We start from the raw sequence: 27,827 nt of genomic DNA on the forward strand, positions 1-27,827 counted from the left end.
CATTATGCTTTTATAATACAATCACCTCCCTTCACACTTCCTGTCAGAAAGACAATGTAGAATCTGTCCATTACACATCTTTGTGTTTATTTAGATCAATGGTTTACATCTCCCAGTTTTCAAGTCTAGCAGTAGGCTTAAAGTACTGTGTTTGTTTTCAGTTTAAAGTATTCTAGACATTAGACAGCAGACAAGAAGTCTATTTCAAGGGATTGCCGAGCTCCTTCTAGTGCTTCTAGTATCACGGCCACTGCTTTAGTCACCTATGAAAGTTATTCGTGATACGTATGTATTTACTTACTTATTTATTTGAGAGAGTGTCTTGCTCTGTTGCCCAGGCTGGAGTGCAATGGCATGATCATAGCTCACTACAGCCTCAAACTCCTGGGCTCAAGAGATCCTCCCACCTCAACCTCCTGAGTAGCTGGGACTACAGGCGTGCACCACCACGCTCAGCTAATTTTTAAATTTTTAATAGAGACGACGTCTCACTATGTTGCTGAGGCTAGTCTCAAGCTCTTAGGCTCAAGCCATCCTCCTGCCTCAGCCTTCCAAAGTGCTGGGATTACAAGTATGAGCCATTGCACCCAGCTTGTAGTTATTTTTTTTGAGACGGCTTTCTGCCTTTCTTTTCCATCTTCTCTCACTCACTTCTACATGCGGGATTGTGTGGGTGTGTATGTAAACACATATAATCTTTTTAAAAAATTCATCTCAGAAATATCTGAGTCTCTTTCTCTCATGGAATTTTCTTTTTCTTTTTCTTTCTTTTTTTTTTTTTTTTTTTGAGATGGAGTCTTGCTCTGTCACCCAGGCTGGAGTGCAGTGTGGTGATCTTGGCTCACTGCAAGCTCTGCCTCCCAGGTTCACGTCATTCTCCTGCCTCAGCCTCCCAAGTAGCTGGGACTACAGGTGCCCACCGCCACGCCCAGCTAATTTTTTTTTGTATTTTTAATAGAGACGCGGTTTCACCGTTTTAAGCAGGATGGGTCTCGAACTCCTGACCTTGTGATCCGCCCACCTATGCCTCCCAAAGTGCTGGGATTACAGGTGTGAGCCACCGAGCCCAGTGGAATTTTCAAGCTAATTTAATATTTCCCTTGACATGTCTCTCTCCCCGACTAAACTTGGGGCTCTCTTACAGGTGGTAAGTATGTAATTCATTTTGCTTTCCTAGTGCCCAGCACAGACTGTGCACAAATACAGACATGCAATAATGATCATTGAATAAATTAACAAATGACCCTTTTTTTTCTTATGTGTCTCATGAAGTGAAAAAGAACTACACTGAGAGGCAAAAACTTTTGACTAAGTGGTGTTTGCAGTTATAACTGTCCCCTCAAATCTACCACTCTTCTCTGCACTCCTATCTTTACTTCCTTGTATCACTATTTTATAGCAACACCAGGGTAGTATAAGTGTTCCTACAACTTCATACTATAGAAGTCTTTGGGAAAAAAAATGACATTATAATGACTTTACAAAATGAAAGCAATTTGTGCCAAAAAAGGGATTACACAGTTTTGCACCTTGAACTTTTACTTTATTGAAGTCAATGTTTTTTTCAACAGGCTTCCCAAAACAAAGTATGTTCAGATTGGACTGGCCTTAAAATGCAGTATTTAAAACAGCAACATGTCTGACAGATCCGAGAAATGAAATATGTCCATTTCTTTTGGCAAGGAGCAGAAGGCAACATAAAGCAGCTGCGAGAATTAATTCATGGAGATAGTTGACATTTTCGAGCTGACTGCCTCTTAGAGAAAATGATGTCATTCTCCAGCAGCCTAATGACAGTCATCAGCCTGAGAGGACACATGCTAATAAGGTTCATTGCTCACCTAGTTTTCTTCCTTTTTGTCTAGCCAGAGTGTCCTTGGATGCCCATAATTTGGCATTGTGCTCCTAGAATCATTTTTAAGAGAGACTAGAGTATGAAACTTAGGAAATAGTGCTTTTTTTTTCCTAATCAGAAAATTGAATTAATGTTTCTAACTTCTTCCAGTAACTCAAAGTCGTGTTCCCAGTTTATTCATAAGTATCCAAATTCTTTTTTTTTGAGACGGAATTTCACTCTTTTTGCCCAGGCTGGAGTGCAATTATGCGATATCGGCTCACCACAACTTCCGCCTCCCAGGTTCAAGCAATTCTCCTGCCTCAGCCTCCTGAGTAGCTGGGATTACAGGCATATACCACCACCCCGGCTAATTTTGTATTTTTAGTAGAGATGGGGTTTCTCTATGTTGGCTGGGCTTGAACTCCTGACCTCAGGTGATCCACCCACCTCGGCCTCCCAAAGTGCTGGGATTACAGGCATGAGCCACCGCGCCCAGCATAGGTATCCAAATTCTAATTGAACTTTCTAAGGTGTTGGATCCATTGTTTAAATTGTGAAAGACCATCGCTTCAAGATGCTGAGGCAGCTCCGATGACAAAAAACTATGATGCAGTAAAAATCTAAAATTTCGTTCTCAACCACAAAGAACATTGAGTCTGAAATGTCTAGAATACTCAGTATAGGTATCCTGGAGTTGACTTTACTCCTGGACAAAATTATGACTTTCAAAGGAGTTTTAAGATAAATTTTCATCTTTATCCAAATATGCAAAAGGGAACAAGCAATATCAGCTTAAAGGAAAGAAAGAGCAATATCAGCTCACCCACACCTTTAGACCATGGCTTTTGATGCTACTGTCAGAACTCATCTCAAGAAGCAAAACACCTGTTACATTTCCCAAGCCTTTGTTTTTGTCTCTCCCCTAATAGACCATCACCAGCAAAGAATTTTCTGAGCAAATGTGTACTGGACACCTTCTGAGGAATCCACTAGAGCCTGCACATCCCCTTTTCCTAGCAAGGTCAACTGGAAAACAGGTAAAATGTGTGGGCTAGCAAACAAGTAAAGGAGGTGAGCCATGGATTTTGGAAGAAATTGATTTGTTGCAAGCATAGAAGACCTGTAATTCAGAATGGTATTTATGGCTAAGGAGTTTCACCTTGTCCTAGCTTTGGCCACCTACTCTTGATGGAAATGAACTTCTGGAAAAAGAAACTCATACTACACCTAAATGTATGCTTGATTATTAGATGGTTAGACCCAACTGATAGTAGAAAAACAATTTTCTTTCTTTCTTTCTTTCTTTCCTTTTTTTTTTTTGAGATGGAATCTAGCTCTGTTGCCCAGGCTAGAGTACAGTGGCATGATCCTGGCTGACTGCAACCTCTGCCTCACGGGTTCAAGCTGTTCTCCTGTCTCAGCCTCCCAAGTAGCTAGGATTACAGGCACCCAACACCATGCCAATTTTTTCATTTTAGTAAAGACAGGGTTTCACGGTGTTGGCCAGGCTGCTCTTGAACTTCTGACCTGGTGATCCGCCTGCCTTGGCCTCCCAAAATGCTGGGATTACAAGTGTGAGCCACCGCGCTCAGCAGAAAAACAATTTACTTAGCAGCTCAAGTGCTCTAATTGGTCCAAGGGTTTTCTACACCAGAGGGCAGAGCAATCAGGTTACCAAATCAAGAATCAATGGTGTTTTGTTGATATTATAATGAAAAAGTAGATCCAAGTTGAATCTGCAGAAGGACTGATTTTAAAAAATTAATAAATTAGATCATCTATAACCTTGGGATAAAATGTCTGATGTCCTGATGTATGTGGAATTAATTCAGTTAACACTTATTTAGCACTGACTCTGTAAAAGTCCTCTTCAAGGCTCTGGGCAAGGGACAAAATAAGAGATACTGCTCTTACCTTCAAGGTCATTCAATCCAAATGGTATATCAGCCTATGTACACAAATTACTTTCATTTTGTAAGGCACAAGTCACGTACACTTAACTCTCACAATAGTCCTGCTAGTTGGGTATTATTATTATTTATATCCTTTTGCCTTTGTGTTAGCCTTTTCTTTTGTCCATGACTGTTTGTTGTTTATAAAATGAGTATGTTAGATTAATAAAAATAATAGCTAACATTTATTACTTACTATTTGCCAACTGTTTTGAAAGTATTAGCTAATTTAAGCCTTATAACAACCCTGTTATATCTATCTTTCAGAAATTCAGCAAGGTTAAGTGACTTGCCCAAAATCAGAGCTGAAACTCTAGTTCTCTTCCTCCAAATCCAGTGTTCTTTCCAAGATAACGTGCAACTTTCCTTTGGAATGATCAGCAGAATGTCAAATAAGGAAAGGACATGTAGAGTTCATGGGAGGAGACATTACTTCTGGCTGCAGAATTATGGAGGCTTTATGGGAGACGCCGTATATTTTATCTGTGCGCCTTGATCACGTGTCTGACCATGGACAGAGAAACCAGCCTAATGAGCCTTTTTTACAGGTAACCCTCTAGCCCTTGGTGAACATCTTGTTTTTATTCTTTCTTAATTCCAACTCTTGTTCTTGACAACTTTACAAATGAACAAATCTTGTTTACTAAATTGTTGATGTAGTTTTTGTCTAACACAGGGCTGATTTTACCCTTGAGAGAGGGACACAAGGCTTCGTTTAGGGGAGGATTAGGTTTGATGTTTATTCACTGCACGAGGCAGATTGGTTTTAGAGACATGGGTTACAGTCTTGGCTTTTCCTGTTACTGCTTTTGGGTCTTTAGATGAACATTTTGCTTTCTCTAGACTCCTTCTTTATATATAAAACAACTACATCTTTGGACCTATAATAACTGTTGGTGGTCTCCAATGAGACAAGGATATGAGGGTGCTTTGTGAATGGCTACCCAAATGTAAAATATTATTATTATTATTATCATTCAGTATTATAAAATATTGATAAAAATATTGTCTAGATTTTTCAGACATCTTAGAAGGCTTCTTTTTCTTCAGGGAAAAAGAGAACCCTAAATATCAATTATAATCAGAATTTCACAGCAAGTAAAAATACCTGTGTGTTAATGAAATTAATCCTTAATGAACCAGATGACAATGACTATTTGATATCTGACCTTGATTTTTTAAACCAGGCATCAAAACACTTAGAAGTGGGTAGGCAGGGTGAGTACAGAAGAGAAGTGGTGGAATTCCCTTTACTGTAGGTTAGTTGGAAAGAGAGAATCAAGATTCATATGACTCTCAGGCAAAAAGAGTGGGAAGAGATAGACTGAAATCTCCATGTTCACAGGTAAGAACAGACATTTCTTGGCCCAAATGATAAAGCAATGTTCAGCTCTTCTAGTCAAGTCGCCCATACTGTGGAATTCCAAGGAAACAGTCTTCACTCCTGTTAAGTGATATTCCTGGCCATTGTCAATGTGCAAGTCCCACAACAAGGCAGAGACATTCATGCTCTTCATTAACATTCCCCTAAGGTCTCAGTTTGCATCTCTCTATCCATCTCCTAGCTCTGAAAGGAAGTTTCCTGGGAAACCTTTTCTATAAATGGAATGGATGAGGTTTGTCCCATGAGGGAAGAATTAAAAAAAAAAACAAAAACACAGACACACACAACAACAACACAGTACAACAAAAAAACTTCTTTCCCACTGCAGCCAGGAGCAGATTACGCCTATCTTTTTTCAAGGACAGGTGGAAATTCTGACCATGTGGTATTCAGTCATACTAGGAATGTTGCTCTCTCAATTAAACAGGAGAGCTTCCTTTCTTACTGATTAAAAAAGTGAAAAGGGGTTTAAAATTGCTTAGGTAAAAAGAACTATGGTTGAGTCTTCTCAGCCACAGATAAGCATTGGCTCTTTCTGATCTGCTCTATTGTCAGCTATGTAATGACTCAGTTTGTGCATTGTTCTCCTTGTTCAGAACAGAAGGGAGAGTAAACCTTATCCACAGGCTCCTGTTACAAGTAGACCTTCCCCTTCCATCAGAGGTGGGCTTTGTGCGACACAGTCAGGACATTCACAAATTAAAAGATGAAGAACAGCCAACATTTTCACCAGCTGTTGATATTCCCTATCCCAGTAAACCCTGGGTTTTCGTCTGAGTATTTTTTTCCAACTTAGAGAGAGAGAAAGAGAGAATATGTAGACTAACCAGCTCTATTGCTAACAAAAGAAATACTTAAGAGAGGAAAACAACCAGGGATGAAAATCAGGCTTTTATTTGAATCTTCTTGCTTCTTTTCAGCAGCAGCTTCCTGGCTAACTTAAGCATCCTATTCCTGAGCTGGTTGAAATATGCCTTTTTTAAAAAAACAGCTTTATTGAGATATAATTTACATACCATAAAATTCATCTGTTTAAAGTATGGGACTCAATGGACCCAGTGGTTTTTAGTATATTTATAGATTTGTTCAACCATTACCATAATCAATTTTAGAACATTTTCATCACTCCAAAAGGAAGCCCAGTACCCATTTGCTGACACTCCCCTTTCTCCCCACTCCACCACCAGCCCTAAGCAGCCATGAATCTACCTTCTGTCTTTAGAGATCTGTCTATTGGATCTTTCGTACAGAAGCATGCAATAATGTGATTTTTTTGTTTGTTTGTTTGGTTTTTCTCATGTTTTTTATTTCTTTATTTTTTTATTATACTTTAAGTTTTAGGGTACATGTACACACGTGCAGGTTAGTTACATATGTATACATGTGCCATGTTGGTGTGCTGCACCCATTAACTCGTCATTTAACATTAGGTATATCTCCTAATGCTATCCCTCCCTCCTTCCCCCACCGCACAACAGGCCCCGGTGTGTGATGTTCCCCTTCCTGTGTCCATGTGTTCTCATTGTTCAGTTCCCACCTATGAGTGAGAACATGCGGTGTTTGGTTTTTTGTCCTTTAGATAGTTTGCTAAGAATGATGGTTTCCAGCTTAAATGTGATCTTTTATGACTGGTTTCTTTCACATAGAATAATGTTTTCAAGGTTCATCCAGGTTGTAGCAGCACTTCATTTCTTTGTATTGCCAAATACTATTCCATTGTGTGAATATAACACATTTTATGTACCCTTTCATCTTTTGATTGACATTTGGGTTGTTCCCACTTTTTGACTCTTATGAATAATGACGTTGTGAATATTCGTATATAAACTTTTGTGTGGACATATATTTTCATTTCTCTTTGGTATTGACCTAATAGTGGGATTGCGGGGTTGTATGTTTAACACTATGTTAAATATTTTTAGGAAGCCCCAAGCTGTTTTCCAAAGTGGTTGTACCATTTTACATTCTCACCAGCAATGTACCAGGGTAAGACTTATTTGCAATTTTCTCCTGCTTATAGAATTCTAAAGCTATGTAAAAGGTTAGAAATGTAACAGGTGGGTCATTTTGATACTTATTTAGAAAGCCTACTTTTTCTTTCCAAACTACAAACATTTCTGTTGTCTAATGAGCAGATGCTACCAGCTAATGAAGCAGGAATACTAATTTCTTATTTGATTCATAATAATATTCAATAATTACAGAGGAATCTTTACTTATCTAGCTTTCTGTGTATATGTGTTCTACGGTACTAATTTTTCTTTGTTTTCTTTTAAAAATTCACCTTCCTTACTGCTTTGTTATTTAATGATTTGTTCTCTGATTATAGACCATTAATGCCTGTTTTAAAAAAAAGTCCACATGTGCATTTCAACACATCTTTTATTTTATACTGACTCAAAGCAATTCAATTCTTCATTCCTAAAAACATTTAGGCTGAGGCATAAAATAGCCAATTTAAACGAAGTAACATTTAGTCTTTGAAATTGCCGTATATGTATTCTTCATTTATGCCTACCTGAAAATGTCAGGTATGAAATGAATTTTAGTGACTCACTTGTTATTCTATAGGCAAATCCTTATCTTATAAACATACTAGATAACTTTATAAGATAAATCTGTTTCTAAGACAAAATTTGTCCATAATTCTGAATTTCTTTCTTTCTTTATTTACTTAATGCAAAGGATGTTTCATGAACCTTCTAATTCTTTCCTACTGTGGATGTTAGTTGGCATTTTGTATTGAATTTCAACATTTGAGAATAAGTCATGGGTCCAGCTAATCTGCATAGACCAATTTGGAGCAGCATCCTTAATGAGTGGTGAACTTTCTCTGTTCTCCAGACAATATCACCTCTGCCACTTGAAACCAAGGCTTCCAATGACATGAACTGAAGGAAAAGTCTTGATTTCAGATTTTTGTTTGGCCTGTTTCATCTCCATTTGCCGACCCTGGATTATGCAGATAGTATACTGCTTTTAGTAATCTAGGCCCTTGTGCCAGACCTTGACTGTCATACTGCATTATAACTGATGGTTCAAATGCTTCTTTTACATAAGGAGTATTTTCTTCCCAGAGATACCTCTAAGATATTCATAGCTAACTAAAAATACTGCTGAATCCTGTTCTCAAGTAGAGTTTCAAGGTCAACATGAAAGTTGTTATCACTCTCTTATGTGGCATAAAAAAATCTGTTTTATCTTTGTAACAATGCTTTCATTAAAAAAAAAAAAAAAAAAAGCTTTGCAATTCCTCTGCTACACTAGTGTTTTCTCAGACACCAAACAGGCTATGCCTTGATGGCAAGAAGAACAAGTTATGATTATTTATATGCCAGTGTGCACTTGTTTCCATCTAGAGTTATAAACAATTAGTTTATGATAATCAATTGTGACAGCAAAAAGGATTTCTACTCCACTAGCTTATATTTCTAATAACAGAGAAACAGAAGTAATTTTGATAATGTCTTATGTGTCCAGTGAAGTAATTTCCCTGTTACTGGCTTTTAGCAAGAATTTATAATTAAATCAGAGAGAAAAAAACACTGGCAGCCAACATTGTGTCACATTTATTTCAAGTGTAATGCCAAAAATTTCATGGATGGTCACTTGGACATTGAAAGAGCAAAAAGATTAGAGAGCAGAATGGGATCATGAGAGGTTCTGTTCATTTTCCTGCCTTCCCAAAGTAAGAAGGGCAAATCAAGTATAAATAAAACTATTGCCTTAATGAGGCTCTTGAGTTTCTGCCTAAACCAACAGTGGGAATAATGGAAATCCGCCCCAAAAGTAATTCTTTTATATCTGTTATTTAAAAGAAGTTGTCTACACACACACACACACACACACACACACACACACATACACATTCACTCATTAAGAATTTGAAAAAAATATTTATCTACCTCCTTCTTTCCTATGTCTGCATATGCATTTTTCTTTTGAAAAGGGCTGTAGATGAAAAACATTAACAGCGTAACAAGATTAAAACTATGTTTTATGGCAAATGGTTTAAAACTTCAGGAAACCACCTTTAAAGGCCGCAAACGAATGCTTGCTTTTTACTTAGACCTGTGGTGATCTCCCCATCCCCTGGAAATATGGAGCTGTACTGTAGAGTGTGTATACACTAGTGTGCACTCCTGTACTCATTATAATGTGGCCTGGGGCTTGGAGCTAAACATTTCTCTAGAACATAATGAGCTGTGTACTGTAATGAAGGTGTTTGAAATTGATTTGACTGTTATTTAGTATAAAAACTCCCAGATCAAAGACTCTGGCAAGGCTACTGACACTCAGGCACTCCCAGACAAAGGACACTGTATGATGGCGGGAGGCAAGTGGAGAGGTGTGGTGGCTTATGCAGAGCCAAGGAATTTATCAAGCCGTTATCTGATTGTTTTTATTTCAAGTCACTATACATCACTCACAAACTGCCATCTGGCAGTAGATGATTTTGAGGATTATTTTGAAGAATATTACAAAACCCGATTTAATTTCCCTCTCGATTCCTAGTATTTCTGTATTGCTCCTTCATCACAGTCATGGACACCCTCCCAAGCTAATTTGTAAAATGAATTTTACTGAATGCCATTTAATCTCATTGCCATAGTTACAAACCAAGAAATCGAAAATTGCTAGGCTGAGCTGAAAATAGCTGACTTGGTACAAGGAAGAGGACTAATTCTTATGCAAAGCTCTACGCTCACATACAATCTCTGATTCAAAGAACAATAGAAAGTTTGATCCTTGAAAACCTGACCTTCTGATGCCTTTTCACTCTCCAGCCCAGAACCACCATAGGTTTGAATGAAATGTGTAAAAACTAAAGATAAGGTTTGCTTTGCAACCTGCTCTTTTAGCTTCTGTGTTACTGTTGCAATGAGGTCACAGCCTTGATATTTTCACAGGCAATACTGGGGATTTTATAACTGTGTGAAAATTATAAAAGCAGGAACCCATGTAACGGCTGAAATTTAAGAAAGGTTTAAATAATTCCTGAGCATTATTATTTATAATTGACAAATCTATCTATCTAATCATTCTATAATTCTATTATCATAAAGCATACCCATCATCTGGGTGAACATATGTATTCCATGAGAGACGAATAGGATAGGTTATATGATAGCTTATAGGTTATATGAAAAGAAATTAAGGTGCTGAACATCCAAAGGCCTGTCTTTATAGGTATATATGTACCTAGATTTTACATACCTATATATGTATGTATCTCTCTTAGGGAGAGAGATAAAGAGAATGCAGTGATAAGATGTAATTAGAATAAATATATTTTAAGGAGAGTTGTTTAACCCATATAAGCAATCATTTTAAGATTTTTGCCAAAGTCAATGCCCCTTTAATCTAATATTTAATGTATTGAAAACTCTTTCTATGTGCTAATAATTTGTCATCATCAAGTTTGCATTATTCTTGGTCCTTAAAAACAATCAAATCAATTTCTTTGGACAGTTATTTCATTTCTTTGGTCCTTCATTGTCTTACCTGTACAAAGAGAGGATTAGAACTTTGAGATCTTTAACAGGCAGAGAAGTATGATTTAATTATTCTTTAATTTTCACTTATTCAACTTGCAATTTATCTGATTTCATTTAGATTATTATGGCTTTGGCACATTTGAATATAATTTTAACATATTTGATTGACAATTCAAAAACAAACAGAGCCACTTAAATATTCAGAGTAGGTAAAATATATGCCATGTATGTAACAACTCAGCACAAAGAGCCCCTCTGTACTCACAGGGCAGGAAGTCAATCAGCTGAGGCTGTATGGCTGCTGCTGTATAGTGCCCGCCAGCTGCTGCTCAGCTTCTAGACATTTGCTTTTGTATGCAAAAATCTCAGGAGGACTTTGGGAGTTCTAGGGAACTGCTTGTTGAATGTGGGAGGAAAAGAGCATACCGTGGTATTCTCATTCTAAAACCACCCCACAGAGGGGCTGTGTGTACAGAATGGCCTCAAATGAGTAGGATAGGAGATTCTAAGTGTTGTGCAAAGTACGTTTTAAGGATTTTCTTTTATTTTTTAAAATAAATGAGAAATGCTGGGTTAACTAAGGAAAACAAGCTTCCTTATTGCAGGACTTCTCTAGGCCTTTAAAATGCCAGCCTTGCAGGGCGCGGTCGCTCATGCCTGTAATCCCAGCACTTTGGGAGGCAGAGGTGGGTGGATCACCTGAGGTTGGGAGTTCAAGACCAGCCTGACCAACATGGAGAAACCCCGTCTCTACTAAAAATTCAAAATTAGCCGGACATGGTGGCTCATGCCTGTAATCCCAGCTACTTGGGAGGCTGAGGCAAGAGAATCGCTTGAACTTGGGAGGCAGAGGTTGCGTTGAGCCGAGATCATGCCATTGCACTTCAGCCTGGGCAACAAGAGCAAAACTCTGTCTCAAAATAAATAAATAAATAAAATGCTGGCCTCCAAAAATGTAAGTCCCCAAAAGTGGGATGGAAGACACCACATTGTTCACTTTTCTTTTTTTCTGTTTTTTTTTTTTTTTTTTTTTCTTTTTTAGACAGGGTCTTGCTCTGGGCTGGAGGGCAGTGGTGCAATAGTAGCTCACTGCAGCCTCGAACTCCTGGGAGCAATCATTCCTGGCATCTCAGCCTCCTGAGTAGCTGGGACTACAGGTGTGCGCCACTACACCTCACCAACTTTTGTATGTTTTGCAGACGGGGTTTTGCCATGTTGCCCAGGCTGGTCTCGAATTCCTGAGCTCAAGCCTTCTGCCCACCTTGGCCTACTAAATTGTTGGAATTACAGGCATGAGCCACAGCACCTGGCCTGTTTATGTCTCTTGATAACACGACCTTTCGTCTTCTGATCCTCCAGTCTTTTGTGGAATAAGTATGTCATTAAATGCAATTAGGCAGGGTGGCAAATAGGTTTCATTTTGAGTGCCACATTTGGTCAGTTGGTAGAGACTACCTGCAGGCATTTTATAAAGGACTTTGAGTGGTGGTTCTGATTACAAGGAAAGAGAAGGTCTAATGATGATTGGTATACCATGGCTTTGCCATCCCCGCCCTTGTTTTCCACCCGTCCTGAGTCTTTCAATCATTACTCGATTATCTTCCACGTACTACCTTATCAGGAAATCTCAGAGATAAAATTACAATTTGCCTGAATCTCAGTTTACTTTTGATTTCACATAAGTTGGAAGTTCAAACACTTGCAACCAAACATGCAAAAACTGGGAATACACCACAATGCACATTTTCTAGGTCTAACATTTTACTTACAGAAGTTTAGTTTGATAAACCATACACACACACAAGAGCATGTTCATCCTTTTATTATGAGAGAGGAATTATGTTTTGGGTTATCTTTTTCTAAAACACCTGTTAGATAAAACCTTATTAGCTATTTACTTGCAGCAAATAACATGTATTATGTACTATGTAAACTATAAAACATTTATTAAACTTCACTGAAAATGCAGTTACCACTACTTGCATTCTTATGAATATACAATATTACATTGTATTCAGACCAACTGAGCTGCAGGCAATTATAACCACCTGTGATCCAACAAAGTTCTGGTTATGGTCTACGGCCATACCACCCTGAACGCGCCCGATCTCGTCTGATTATGTTAAGATCAGACATACTGAGTTATTGTTTAAGCCATTTTCTACAATTCGGCATCAAAAATGTGGTAGTCAGGGCCTGTTAGAGGCAATGTAGACACATTTTAAATGTAAATGTCCTACAGTCAGTGACAAATGATAAAAACTGAAGGTTACATTCATCCCAAAATATCTATGAAAAGAACAGAATAGTCCTGTTGTAGTGGCTCATATCTGTAATCCCAGCACTTTGGGAGGCCAAAGTGGGAAGATTGCTTGAGCCCAGGAGTTTGAGACCAGCCTGGGCAACATGATGAGACCCCCATCTCTACAAAAAATACAAAAATTAGCCAGGCATGGTGGCGTGTGCCTGTGGTCCCAATTACTTGGGAGACTGCACAGGAAGGATGGCTTGACCCCAAGAGGTTGAGGCTGCAGTGAGTCATCTTCATGCCACTGAACTCTAACCTGGGCAACAGAGTAAAATGCTTTCCAATAAACAAACAAACAAATAAATAAATAAATGGCATTTACACATACACTAAAAAAAAAAAAAAAAAAAAAAAAGCAGAATATGGTAAGAGCAGACAATTTGAACCAGACTTGGAAGAGCAGACTTGCATGGGACCCAGAGTCTTATAGTCTTCAGAGTAAATCCATACAGGATTTTTGCCTGTTAGTAAATCCATACTGGGCAAAGGAAGAGACATTGTCACTGTTCTAGGATGTTTAGCACAACTAAAAATATAAAGGAGATGCTTGCTTCTCCCTATGAGGTTTTTTTTGTTGTTGTTGTTTTTGTTTGTTTTTTTTGAAACCCAGAACTATTTTTATGGTTTATGGAAATCAGTTACCAAAATATTGCTAATTTAATTTATTTGATTAACATATTATTATTGGAAGAGTTAAGTAATATGGAAACTTTAATACTTTCAGAAGACCAATTTGCTTAGAACTAATGGGAGTCTATGTTACTTATGTTGGAATTCATGTGTTTCGATTTCATACATTAGACTGGAGCTTCTCATAAATAAAAACATGTTATATTTTTCTATCTCTATCTCTAATGATCAACTATCTAGCTATTTATCTATTTTCTATCATAGTGGAGCTGATCTACTTCTTTGGCAAAAGAAAAATTGCTTAAGATAAAAGCAAACACTATGCATGCAACACTCAAAATATAAATCAATATTTGAAGGAGAAAAATACATTATACTTAACAAGGTTACCAGCATTTAAGAATATGAAATATGGCCGGGCATGGTGGCTCATGCCTGTAATACCAGCACTTTGGGAGGCCGAGGTGGGCGGATCATGAGGTCAGGCGATCAAGACCATCGTGGCTAACATGGTGAAACCCCGTCTCTGCTAAAAATACAAAAAGTTAGCGTGGTGGCAGGCGCCTGTAGTCCCAGCTACTTGGGAGGCTGAGGCAGGAGAATGGGGTGAACCCAGGAGGCAGAGCTTGCAGTGAGCCAATATCACGCCACTGCACTCCAGCCTGGGCGACAGAGCGAGACTCGGTCTCAAAAAAAAAAAAAAAAGAATATGGAATATAAGAAGTCAATCAAAATCATGATTGTGAGCCGGGTGCAGTGGCTCACACCTGTAATCCCAGATCTTTGGAAGGCTGAGGCAGGAGGATCTCTTGAGGCCAGGAGTTTGAGACCAGCCTGGGCAACATAGTGAGACCCCCCATCTCTACAAAAAATAAAATAAACTATTTGGATGTAGTGGCACTTGCCTGTAGTCTCAGGTACTAGGACTTGAGTGGGAGGATTGCTTGAACCCAGGAGTTCGGGGTTATAATGAGCTATATGTTTCTGTCACTGCACTCCAGTTTTGGTGACAGAGTGAGATCCTGTCTCAAAAAAAACCAAACCAAACAACAACAACAACATAGCTGTGAAAGAATGTGTGAATAAATATGGCTAAATCAGGCCTTCTCTTTTCAGCCTGCTTTTTGTTTGTTTGTTTGTTTTTGTTTTCTTGATAGAAATTAAGGCAGAGATAGAGCTCAGATATATGATTTTGAGAATCACCATCCAAATGTTTTAGGAAGATGTACTTATATCTCTTAGGCCTGGCTCATAGTAATTATTAATGAAATAGTTTTTGAGCAGTGAATGATTAGAAGAAGGTAGATGGAAGGGAGATACATATTAAGGATCTTTGCAGGCTTTTCTGAACCGTTAACTTCAGGGCCTTTAGCTCAGCTCTGAACATTTATTAGGTATATAATAGATCTCACCGTATTTTGGAAAAAGGCAAACTTCATAATGAGGTAAAAAGCTGATTTTAATGAATTCAGTTATTTAATCTTTATCAAAGCCTTTACTACTGCATTTTTCTTCCTTTTAGAGCAAACCTTGAAATGGTGCAATTTTACAAACAATTTATATGATGCTATGGCATGGAATTTCCTAAAATATTCCCCATTAAGGAATGTTGAAAGAGTTATTTCTCATAAAAAAAAAATCAATATAACTATATGCAACATTTTTTAAAAGATGACTAATGAGCAAAACCAAATCTTTACCTCTTACTAAGTAATAAAAATGTTAAAAATATATGATGTGTTACCAAATGCTAGATCCAGACATGCCCTGTATTGATATTTTGGCATGTTTTGATATAAAATGGCTAAAAATTTTTAAAACATCTCTAAATGGCTCAATCTAATGAACAAGTGATTTAAAGTGAGGCCAGGAAAAATAATGCCCCAAGAGGAAGATGACAGTGGAAGAAAATAATATTTGATTTTTGTCCCTTAACATGAGGCCACCTGAGAATGGCAAAACCCCTGGAGTCAGTCATTTGGGAAAAGCAATGACCATTCCTATTAGCCTTCACTAAGGCTTCTCCTAGCACACTACCATCCCACCACCCTACCTACCCTTCCCCAGAAGCCAAGCAGATTCCAGCATCATGTTTTCTGTATTGTTTGCAGAGCCATGAGCTAATTAAACCTCTTTTTTAAAAAAGTAAATTACTCAGTCTCTGGTATTTCTTTCTTTCTTTTCTTTTCTTTCTTTCTTTTTTGACATGGAGTCTCACTCTGTTGCCCAGGCTGAAGTGCAATGGCGCTATCTCAGCTCACCACAACCTCCACCTCCCGCGTTGAAGCGATTCTCCTGCCTCAGCCTCCCAAGTAGTTGGTGTCAGGCCTCTGAGCCCAACATAAGCCATCATATCCCCTGTGACCCGCATGTATACATCCAGATGGCCTTTTCCTGCCTTAACTGATGACATTACACCACAAAAGAAGTGAAAATGGCCTGTTCCTGCCTTAACTGATGACACTACCTTGTGAAATTCCTTCTCCTGGCTCATCCTGGCTCAAAAAGCTCCCCCACTGAGCACCTTGTGACCCCCACGCCTGCCTGCCAGAGAACAACCCCCTTTGACTGTAATTTTCCTTTACCTACCCAAATCAGATAAAACAGCTCCACCCCTATCTCCCTTCACTGACTCCCTTTTCGGACTCAGCCTGCCTGCACCCAGGTGAAAAAAACAGCCTTGTTGCTCACACAAAGCCTGTTTGATGGTCTCTTCACACGGACGCGAGTGAAAGCTGGGATTACAGGCGCCTGCCACTGCGCCTGGCTAATTTGCTATTTTTAGTAGACATGGAGGTTTTGCCGTGTTAGCCAGGCTCGTCTTGAACTCCTGACCTCAGATAATTCACCTGCCTCGGCCTCCCAAACAGTTGGGATTACAGGCGTGAGCGACCGCATCTGGCCTGGTATTTCTTTATAGCAATGCTAGAACAGACTAACATAAAGACCTTGACTTAGTGGCTGCAACTCTTTGATATTTCCAACTATGCTATATTTTGCTAGGCTAACCTTGGTTTCAGAATACCTATTCCGGCAATGGCCTTCATGGTATGTGTGAATTGATTATTTTCTCAATTGACCATTTTAGGCCATAATAATGACTAGTTACAAAGGCAATCAATGGAATGTGCATAGTGCGTTTGATTTAGTAGGATTAGAGTAATTGTATTTGTGACATTTCAAACACTCAGTTGAATTAAACATGTGGCAATTCCATCTGTTGGAAGTAGGATATGTGATATATAGGTGTTATGACCAAAATACCTGAATTGACAAACTAGAAATAGATTTCCTTATACAGGTCAGACATAGTCACTGATAAGCAGATCATGTTAATAGAAAAAGTTTCACATCAATAACATTAAAATGTAAGGTATTTTAGAGATAGAATATGTTTGTTGAAGAGTAAAAGAAAGTAAGAAAAATGCAACATTTCTTTGGAATTTTGGTAATTTAGAACCTTAAACATGAAGCATTTCATCAATCATTAATCTTAAAGTTTTTTTTTTTGGTAGATGTTACTGGGAACTTTAAAAAGTAATAATGGAGTCTTCAATAAACAAGAAATTAGAAATTCAAACACTGAAAATATTCACACTTAGGGAAATAGGATGAAATACAGCTTTTATATCATATCAGTGGCAGGAAAAATAATCATTCATTACAATACCTGGTTGTTTTATTATGTAAAAATAGTGATAACATCTTTCAAATAATTTGACTTCCAACTGGTCCTCTGAAGGAATCTCTGTCAGTAGGACAAAGATCAACACTTGGTCACAAGTTAAAACAAATGTCTGTGAACATCTTTATAGGTGTCACCTTATGAATTAAAATTTGACCATATCATTATTGTTGGGGGCTTCAGTTAGTTCATTGTATCTTGGAACAATATAATATGGATCTGCCAGAAGTCAGAGAATTAACATCTTCTATTTGGTTTTGGTGGCACATCTTTATGTTGTAGACATAATTACTTCCACTTTTTACACAGATTCCTTATTGTTGCCAGTTGTAAAGTTTTTTGGTCCTATATTTTGATTGCATGTATAATTAGGAGCATGCCCATTTGGGAATAAGCTTCATTAAGACAGCATTCCGCAAGATGCGGGCTGTTGAACCTAAGTTTGCCAGACTAGGAGTCAACATTATTAATAATTTTTAGGGACGGTCCATTGTGTCCAGATATCTATAGTTAGCAACTCCAACGTGGGATCTTTTATTTGAAGGTATATAAAAATGTAAAAATAATTGGTTGAAAAATTATCAAACTTCTCTTTTGAAATAATAATTGATAACATTCACTGAGTGCTTAATGCATGGTAAGCTTTATAAACACTACTTCATCAAAACTTTAGTTTACCTGAGATAGGTAGTGTTTTTAATCTTGTTAAAAATAATTTTCAAAAAGATTAAATCATGACTATTTTACAGATATAAAAATAAATACATGCTTAAGACTTTATTTATTAATCAAAGAGAGAACCAGACAGATATTACAGCTGATTCAAAAACAGTCCAAAGGACAAACCCACTTGTAGATCAGAAATATTAAAATGAATGTACAAATGAGAGCAAAATATTTCTTTGAATAATGTGGTAAAGGAAGTCAATCAAACTTCTACTTAACTGGAAAAAAATGCGTATGTCTACCGACAGGAAATATTTTGTATTGCTTTCAATTATTTACAACTTACAGGGTTGTAAGATGGTTCCCATGGAATCAAAATTAGATAATCGGGGGTGATATCCTCTAGAAAATGCATAGTTATTCACTTAAACATAATTTCCGTAATTTCTCCCATACCCTCACTTTATAATGATGAAATCAAGGTTCAGAGAGGACAGATTTTTTGAATGGGGATATTAACTGGTAGAAAAGTTCACTGCCTTATGGAAAGGAATGGATACCAGAGTTAGATCATAGAAGTAGGATATGTGAAATGAATGAATGAAGTCACCAAAGGTATACGTATCTCCAAGGCTTTGTGAAGAAACTCACAAAACAAAGGATGGAGAGGATTCCAACATGTTCACGTGTTTAAAACTTTACTCTGACAATGGGAACCCCTCTACAATGCATGCCATTCTAATGAGAAAAAATATGCACAATCTGTACAGACAGTATTAGAGCCACATTGTATTCCCCTTAGTGTCACCTCATAGGAAAGCCTGGGGAAGAATTTGAAAGGGGTTTGTGATGCAAAGAATGAACTATCAAAGGATTACCTTGAGCCTGTAGGCTAGAGAGATTATTGGTATGGTGCAGGTTTCTACTTGCTCATCTGACTTTAAGGTAAGTCCAGTTAGATAACAAACTATATGGTAACACCTTATTATGTCATCACTGCCTGGAAGGAAGCTGGATAGGAGTATGACAGAGGCTCATTTTTCTGGTGTCCTGGTAGGTTGTGTCAAGCATGAGCAGTTGCTTAGATGGCTTTCTCTCATCTCTGCCACTTACCAGAATCTAGAGAGGTTGAACCTATTCAGAGTGGGTAGTGAGAATAAAATAGAAAATTAGAATAAATAACATGCTGGTGGATATGTAGCTAAAAAGTGACAGAGCCCATACTCAAAATCAAATTCATCTGATTCCAGATCCAGATGCCTAACTTCTTCACTACATGGTTTATCATGTTTTGTTTGAAAAGCTGGATGCAAGAGGTACATGGGGACTTCCTCACTGTCTCCAGTGTCTCTTCATTGAGTCATTTGGTGGGATTGGCATTGACTCTGATTGGTGGCAGTGTCTGCTGTGTGCTATGACTCTAGGAGAGGAAGCTTCCACACACCTTTAGCAGCAAAGTGACTTGTAGAGTGTAAACTGAAAGCAGATTCCACTGTATGAGGCCTGGAAACATGCAGGATGGTGTCATCAGACGCTGTCAGCAGATTCTTGTTTCCTACTACTTACTCACTTCATCTTTAGCATCCTATGGGAAATGCACAGGATCAAATATAAGCAAGAGCTATAAGTCGAAAGTCTTGGATATTGTCCCAGACCTTAAACATCATTAGCTTTTCTATATGTCCATTTTTCTCATTAATAAAACAAGGATAACAGCATTTGATCTATATAGCATCTGTGCAATTATTTCCATGAGAGAATGTAAAATGGGACAAATATTTTATATATAAAAACTGATGCAGATCAGGCCAGGCGCGGTGGCTCACGCCTGCAATCCCAGCATTTTGGGAGGCCGAGGCGGGTGGATCACTTGAGGTCAGGAGTCGGAGGCCAGCCTGGCCAACATAGAAAACCCCCTCTCTACTAAAAATACGAAAATTAGCTGGGTATGGTGGTGGGTACCTGTAATCCCAGCTACTCAGGAGGCTGAGGCAGGAGAATCACTTGAACCTGGAAGGCAGAGGTTACAGTGAGCTGATATTGCGCCACTGCACTCCAGCCTGGGAGACAGAGCAAGACTCCATCTCAAAAAAATAAAAATTAAAAAAAGTAATGCAGATCAACCTCATTTCTGCTCAATCCCAGAAATGCAGATTTAGACAATGTCTCTAACAAACAGAGAAGTAGAATAATTTGGATATTAGATTATTTAGAATCACTCTCCAAAGAGCTCCTATGTCCACATGTGTTAACTGTACATTGTTTCTGATTATTTCTATTTGCAAGTGACAAAAAACCAATTCAAATGGATTCAAGCAAAAAGGACCTTTTTTGTGTGTGTTGGAGGGTGTGGATATCTGAAAAATCTAACTGTAGATGTGGCTTCAGGTGTGACTGAATCTGGTGATTTAAATGTCATTATCAGGACCTGGTTCTCTCCTCCCCTGCCCCACTTTCTTTCTCTCTTCATTTCTAGACTTTGCTTTCCTTTTCATTTGTTTCATTCTCAAGTGAGTTTCTCAGACCACATAGCAAAATGGCTGCTACTCACTTTGGACTTATGTTGGAGAGATAATGCCTTTCTATTACTCCTCTGAAATCTCTGTGATTCCTATAGTTGGCTCTACTTGGCTACTCAGGCCGTTTTTTGTTTCCTGACCCAACCTTGGGGCCATGGTTGAAGTCAGCCTCATGAATGCCATGTGAACTGAGACAGTGGAAGAGTAGACCCACAAAGTACAGGGTACTTTTACCAGAAGAAGAAGAAATGTTGGTATTGCAGAAGTGAAAACCTTTTGGAGGTATTTGTGATGGAAAAATGATTAAATTATTCTTATTAACTAGCTATGAGATCAAAACTGTAAAATATGAAAAGTGCATCAGTTAAAATGCCATTCTGGGCATGGTGGCTCATACCTGTAATACCAGTGCTTTGGGAGGCTGAGGCAGGAGGATTGCTTGAGGCCAGGAGTTTGAGACCAGCATGAGCACTTTAGTGAGATCCTATCTCTACAAAATGATAAAAATCTTAGCCCAGCATGGAGGCACATGCTTGTAGTTCCAGATACTCAGGAGGCTGAGGTGGGAGGATCACTTGAGCCTAGGAGTTGGAGGTTGAAGTGAGCCAAGATTGCACCACTGCTCTCCAGCCTGGGAAACACAATGAGACCCTGTCTCTAAGAAAAACTTATGAAATGTCATTCTTATTTTGCTATGGAGACATTAGGGAGTTTGGGGTCTTAGAGAACAAATTACTTGAAATTAGAATAACAATTCTATCAGAAATACTTCGAGTGGTTATTAAATAAATTTTTATTTGTTGAATTCTTTTTTTTTTTTTTTTGAGACTAAGTCTCGCTCTGTTTCCCAGGCTGAAGTGCTGTAGCACGATCTCGGCTCACCGCAACCTCCACCCATTTGGTTCAAGTGATTATCCTTCCTCAGCCTCCTGAATAGCTGGGACTACAGGGGTGTGCCACCATGCCCAGCTAATTTTTGTGTTTTTAGTAGAGACACGGTTTCACCATGTTGACCAGGCTGGTCTCAAACTCCTGACCTTAAGTGATCCACCCGCCTCCGCCTCCCAAAGTGCCGGGATTACAGGCGTGAGCCACTGTGCCTGGCCAATATTTATTTAGTTGAATTTTTAAAATTTGTTTTTCTAATAGAATAAGGGAGAGCATTAGAAGTAGTTTTCATAAGACACAATAAATATAAACCTGTCATTTACCTGTCTAGCCCTGATATTCTGAAATCTGGAACTTGGGTTTAGAACAAAATGGATTCAATTAATCCCTTTTTTTTAGAGAGAGAGAGATTTGTATGATGCTGGCTGGTTTATTCATTCATTCAATAATTATTTATGGATATTAATGTACAAGGCACCCTAGTCTTTAAAAAATTCAGTCCTGGTTTTGCTGTATTAGTGTGTGTTTTTCTGATCTTAAAAAATTATATGAATGATATAAATGGTCAATTCACAAAAGATAAAATTCAGCAGATATATGAAAAGCTGCTTAACCTCAATAGTAATAGGCAGATATAAATTAAAATAAGATTCCTTTTTTGAATCATCAGATTGCCAAAAAAAAAAAACTTTGATAATATCAGTGGGAGGCAATGGTGAATATGAATTTTATAGTCATCATAGAGGGAAATTTTACAATCTGGTAAAAATTAAAATATACACAAGAACTTACATAAAAGAATGCTTATTATGGTATTGTTTATAAGAGAGGAAAAATTATAAATAACATAAGATTATAGCAAGGGAAGAATGGTCAAATGGGCTACCAAAAAATGCATACTTAGGAATATCACACAGTTACGAAAAACAATGTGTGTGTGTGTTTGTGAATACAAGCGTGTTAGGAACAATAAAATATCCCCTAATCCAAACATGGATACATAGATTATATTACATTTTTATACAAATATATTTCTAAATACATAAAAAAACTTAACCTATAATAATGTTTTTCCTTCTTTAGGATGTGGGGAATGAGCCTGGCTAATGGGATGTTTATCTGCATTGTTTGAAAGGGTTTACAAGAACGTTCTCACTACTTGTTTAATTAAAAATTCAATTACTTTTTAAATTTGAAACATGCATATGAGTGTAATACATATTGAATTCCTACAACAACCAATTTTTACTCTATCTATCTAAAGAGCCTTACATTTTGATATAATGTTATCCTTTTCATAAATGTATTTAATTAAATATAATTTTTATATTCTTGGAAGACTACTTAAAAACAAAGACCTGTGTCAAATAGGTTTGAAAAAATTCATGTTCTCCAATGCAGTAACTATATGTAACTATTTAATTTAATTTTAGATTAATTAAAATTATACAAGATTAAACATTCTTTGGTTGCAGTAGCCACATTTTAAGTGCTTAATAGCCACATGTGACTAGGGTCTTCCACATTGGACAACATAGATACAGAACATTTTTTATCATCACGAAAAGGTAATTACTGTTAGACAGAGCTGATCTAAATCATTTTATCTTTCAGGTTCTCTTGCCTATCTTTTGAAAATATAAAATGTATTAATTATAACCAATGAAAGACAAAAAAATCAAACATTTATATCTGTCATCATGTAGCGTTTCTACAGTTAACTGGTGCCAAATAAATTTTTTCCTGAGCGCTTGAATAATTTAATGTTTGGAAACATTCAGATTTCCCGTGTTTGAGTAAAACTTTTCCTTGAAGTATTCCAAGACTTGTACATGAGAGAACTCTGAAGTGTGGGATGTGAGGGATGAGGCATAATATTAGAGTCCACTTTGCACTAGGATAGAGTTAGCTAATTTTCTTAAAAATTTATAAATCAGAGAAACAATCAGACCCCTGTGCAAATTTGCCACCTTTGCTCTTGTGGCTGAAACCAGGGAGCCCACGAATTTTCAATGAGTTGATTCACTACATGCTTTCCCACAGGAGCTGTGGGGTTTGTGGATTTTTATTAAGCATTTTCTAGGAGATTCTGTCTTTTCTGGGTTGTAATTCTCATGGGTTCAGAGTGCAAATGCCTAGGTTAATACCTCCAGCTCCAAGAGGGTCTGCAGGATAATGGTGTAACAGTGACAAATACGGTCATGCCAAAAAACAGAAGCCACTTCACATTCAGGGAGGAAGAGAATTAACACCGAGAAGAGGCTTACACAACCACTGCAAGGATACGAGAGGGAAAGGGGTATAGATTAGAAAGATTGCTTTTAGGAAATCTCAGTAATGCTACCATCAGAAGTCCTTGGTATCTTCAGACTCTTAAAGTTGCTGAGAAACCCCCATGTCACCCCTCTGCCCATGTCACATACCTGCCAGAATCTGCTGCTGCTGGAGAAATATGGCTTCTTCTTTTCTTTCGCATCCCTCCAAATTGTACATGACTGCTTGACACTGATGAAATCTAGCTAGAGCCCTGCTGTCATGGAAGCCTGGGAAATGTAGTTTCCAATTTTTCTGCTCTTCAGGGACAGGCAAGAGCTATGGATGCAAGAAAGACACAGAGTGACACAAACCTTAACCCTGTCCAGCAGGCACTGTCCTACCCTCTGTCCTAGAGCATTGCCGCCACATGTCCACGTGTGTGAAAGTGGGAGTGAGGCAGTTTCTTCCAACCCTTGCATTGGAACATGTGCATTTCTAAGATCTGTTCAGTAACTTGGAATAATTAAGATGAGCATTTAGATACCTGACCCTCAAACTTGTTGCCCATAAGTGTCACTGAGAAGTGATCTGAAAACAGATTCTTGAGCCCCCTTCAGAACTACTGCACCAGAATAGTGGTTGGAGGTTGGCCTGGGGAACGGTAGTCCTGGGAATCACCAGCTGCCTGCAGTGCTGATGAGGCACCACCTCTCAGACCAGTGTTAGAAAGAAGAATGGATTTTCCCCCTGGGTTTCTGGAAGGTCAAGCCAATTTTGTCCTAAATTTATACATTTAGGTTTTAGAATGAAAAAGCCATATTCAGATGCTGGTAAATGGTCATATTTTTGGGGATTGCAATGACTGCGATTCATGGTGTCAAATCATTAACCTGATCATAGTCCCTGAGACTATGAAGAAACTCCAGAAGTGAAATGTGGATAAAACCCCGAGTGTTGGCAGAGTTTCATTTTGTAAGGAGAAGAGAAATAAAATATGTTGAAACTGTATATATATTAATGAATATATTTTTTCTCCATTGTTAAAAGGTCCACTGTAGATATATATTTACTGTATTTACTGCTGCCTGTGCAAATAAAAGACACAGAAAGCACATACTGGGCTGATTACACTATTTTTTATTATGAAAATATAATTTAAGCTAAGGCCAATTCTAAGACGCAACTGACATCTGTGAAGGGTATTCAGGGAACTTAGGAGCAAGCAGGTACTAGTTGCAATGCTATGACGGGCACATTAAAAATCCTTTTGTTTGTGTGATTAATTGGATGTTCTCTGGAAGCATGAAATATGAACTGATTTCTAGTTTTTGTAAGGACGCTGGTTAATTTGTAAGGTGCTTAGAATATATGATTTTCAGTATATCTTTTTTTTCCCTTATAGCTAAATGGGGAGGAGGAGTGAATTGGTAAAGAAAACAAGAGACTGGCTTTGTATATATTATACATACTGTTTTGCAGCCTAAATAAGTTTGCAGAGTGTATGTATGCTGGGTGGGATATCTTGTACTCTCACCTTTGCCAAAGTTTATTAAGAAATGAATTTGTGCCAGAAGAATAAAATCATGTAAAGGTTACTCAGTCAGGTAAATTCTGAAAGTAGACTTGCTGGAGCAATAAACTTGATGAATGATGCTGTTTACAATGCAAGAAATTTCCTTTTATGAATCTGTATTAAAAATGGAAAATCTGTGAATTTTAAAATACATAGAAACTTGCTGATTTTTAGCATAGGCTTTGAGCTATTGGACTTTGAGGGTTTAAAAATATTCATTTCTGGCTGGGCACGGTGGTTCACGCCTGTAATCCCAGCACTTTGGGAGGCTGAGCCACGTGGATCACCTGAGGTAAGGAGTTCGAGACCAGCCTGAGCAACATGGTGAAACCCTGTCTCTACTAAAAATACAAAAATTAGCTAGGCATAGTGGGGGGCACCTGTAATCCCAGCATGAGAATTGCTTGAACCCGGGAGGCAGAAGTTGCAGTGAGCCAAGATGGCGCCACTGCACTCCAGCCTGGTTGACAAAGCAAGACTCTGTCTCAAAAAATAATAATAATAAATAAATAATTAAAATACTCATTTCCTCTGGTGTCAAATGTAAGAAAATTCTTTTTTGTTGTTGTTGTTGTTTTTGTTTGTTTTTGTTGTTTGAGACAGGTCTTGCTCTTTCGCCCATGCTGGAGTGCAGTGGCATAATCTTAGCTCACTGCAACCTCCGCCTCCCAGATTCAAGCAATTCTTCTGCCTCAGCCTCCTGAGTAGCTGAGACTACAGGCGCGTGCCACCACGCCTGGCTAATTTTTTGTATTTTTAGTAGAGGCTTGGTTTCACCATGTTGGCCAGATCGGTCTCGAACTCCTGACCTCGTGATCTGCCCACCTTGGCCTCCCAAAGTGCTGAGATTACAGGCGTGAGCCACTGCACCCGGTCAATATAAGAAAATTCTAGATGGTGATATAAACATGGGTACATGAAGGGAAAGAGTCTGAACTCTTGACACCAGGAAGAAACTGTGAGCAGTTAAGTGAAATCTAAGAGGATGAAAAGTACTGGAAGATTAAACTGGCAAATTTATCTGATTCCACTTTCAGATTTCCATATTCAAATCTGCCAAATATCGTATTTTTACTTTCAGGTCTTACTGCCTATTAGAGCGAAGGAAGAGGAAATCTTTGGCTAACTGGTCAGAGAAAACAACTGGATTAAACAAGATACTCTTCATGACTGTGGTTGCAAAAATGCAACACAACTTTTAAAAATCTTAGTACTAAATTTTAAAAATGGCTTTTAATTTGGGGGAGACTCAATAACAGAACCCGAAAATCTGATAAATTATATGAACATTTTATTCAGAAAAATAAACATATATTACCAGAAAATTTCATATATGATTCAAGAAGTCCACAGAAGTTCCATGTTGTAAGTAATTAGAAAATAAGAATTCTGAATTGTTAAAATAAAATTTAATGTTCAACATCGTTCATCCAGGAAGTGGAATTTTCCCTCTGTTAATCATAGAAAGAAATGCTCTCAAATTTAGGTGGAAGTAAAATATTTGTTGTTGGAAATGTATATACTTCTGCTGTTTTTAAAATTCCAGGCTTCATCCATATTCGAAATGCAAAATATTATTAAAATAATCAGAGCTTTGACTTTGGGAAAGTCTGAAATTGCATCTTGGCAACACTGGATCTACTCCTGTCACTCCCCAAGTGGTGGTCCTTAAGTGTTAGTGTGCTTGAGAATTAACTACAGAGATTGCCTAAAATTACCAGTTTCTAGGATGAGCCCACCAATCTGTGTTTTAACAAGAGCTCCAGAAAATTCTCTGTTCTTCTGACCGTATTTTGAATATTGATATGAAACTACTGATGAAACTCTTGGTTCATGGTTTTTTCCTATACTACTCTCTATCTTTTAATTTGCCTCTAGCTCTCTATTTATTTCTTTTCTATTTAAACGTGTCTCCAAATCTCTGAGAGTGTAATTTTTCTGTTTTCTTATGCTTTCTTTTCTTTCTTCCTTTTTTTTTTTTGAGACGGAGTCTCGCTCTGTTGCCCAGGCTGGAGTACAGTGGCGCGATCTTGCCTCACTGCAACCTCTGCCTCCCAGGTTCACGCCATTCTCCTGCCTCAGCCTCCCAGGTAGCTGGAACTACAGGCGCCCACCACCATGCCCGGCTAATTTTTTGTATTTTTAGTGGAGACGGGGTTTCACCGTGTTAGCCAGGATGGTCTCGATCTCCTGACCTAGTGATCCGCCTGACTCGGCCTCCCAAAGTGCTGGGATTACAGGGCGTGAGCCACTGCACCTGGCCTCTTATGCTTTATTTTCTATTTCTAGTAATATAATCCTTCTTCCATTGTGTTATTTTCTCTGACTTTCTCCCCTCCCTCTTCTTCCATTTAAAAGTTCAATGAACTTTTTAAAATTTAAAACACAAATCGGTGAAGAATTTTACATTTCTCTTTCTTTAAAAGTGACAAAAGTTAGGTTACTTTTTCACTGATGCATTCATTTATTTTTTGTTTTTCTACTCTCTTATTTATATATCCCTAGTTCAGGGATTACTGAAAAAAGAAAACAAAGAAGAGTTCAAGATGCCTGTAGATCAGGAAAAAGACAAGGTTATAGTCTTTTATAATTTGCTCCAGAGGAAGCTGTGAACATCTACTGAAAACTGAC

General features: G+C 38.0%; 1 long non-coding RNA gene across 1 annotated transcript; it reads left to right on the forward strand.

The window, feature by feature from the left end:
• The first annotated feature begins 1,667 nt into the window (after positions 1-1,667).
• Positions 1,668-26,640, forward strand: LOC129533678 (uncharacterized). Its single transcript, XR_008679990.2, has 4 exons — positions 1,668-1,828; positions 2,767-2,874; positions 4,057-4,337; positions 26,278-26,640. It is a non-coding gene; the product is annotated as an uncharacterized lncRNA (long non-coding RNA).
• Positions 26,641-27,827: the final 1,187 nt, after the last annotated feature.

The sequence above is a fragment of the Gorilla gorilla genome, chromosome 4, assembly GCF_029281585.2.
Source record: "Gorilla gorilla gorilla isolate KB3781 chromosome 4, NHGRI_mGorGor1-v2.1_pri, whole genome shotgun sequence".
Taxonomy (NCBI): Eukaryota; Metazoa; Chordata; class Mammalia; order Primates; family Hominidae; genus Gorilla; species Gorilla gorilla.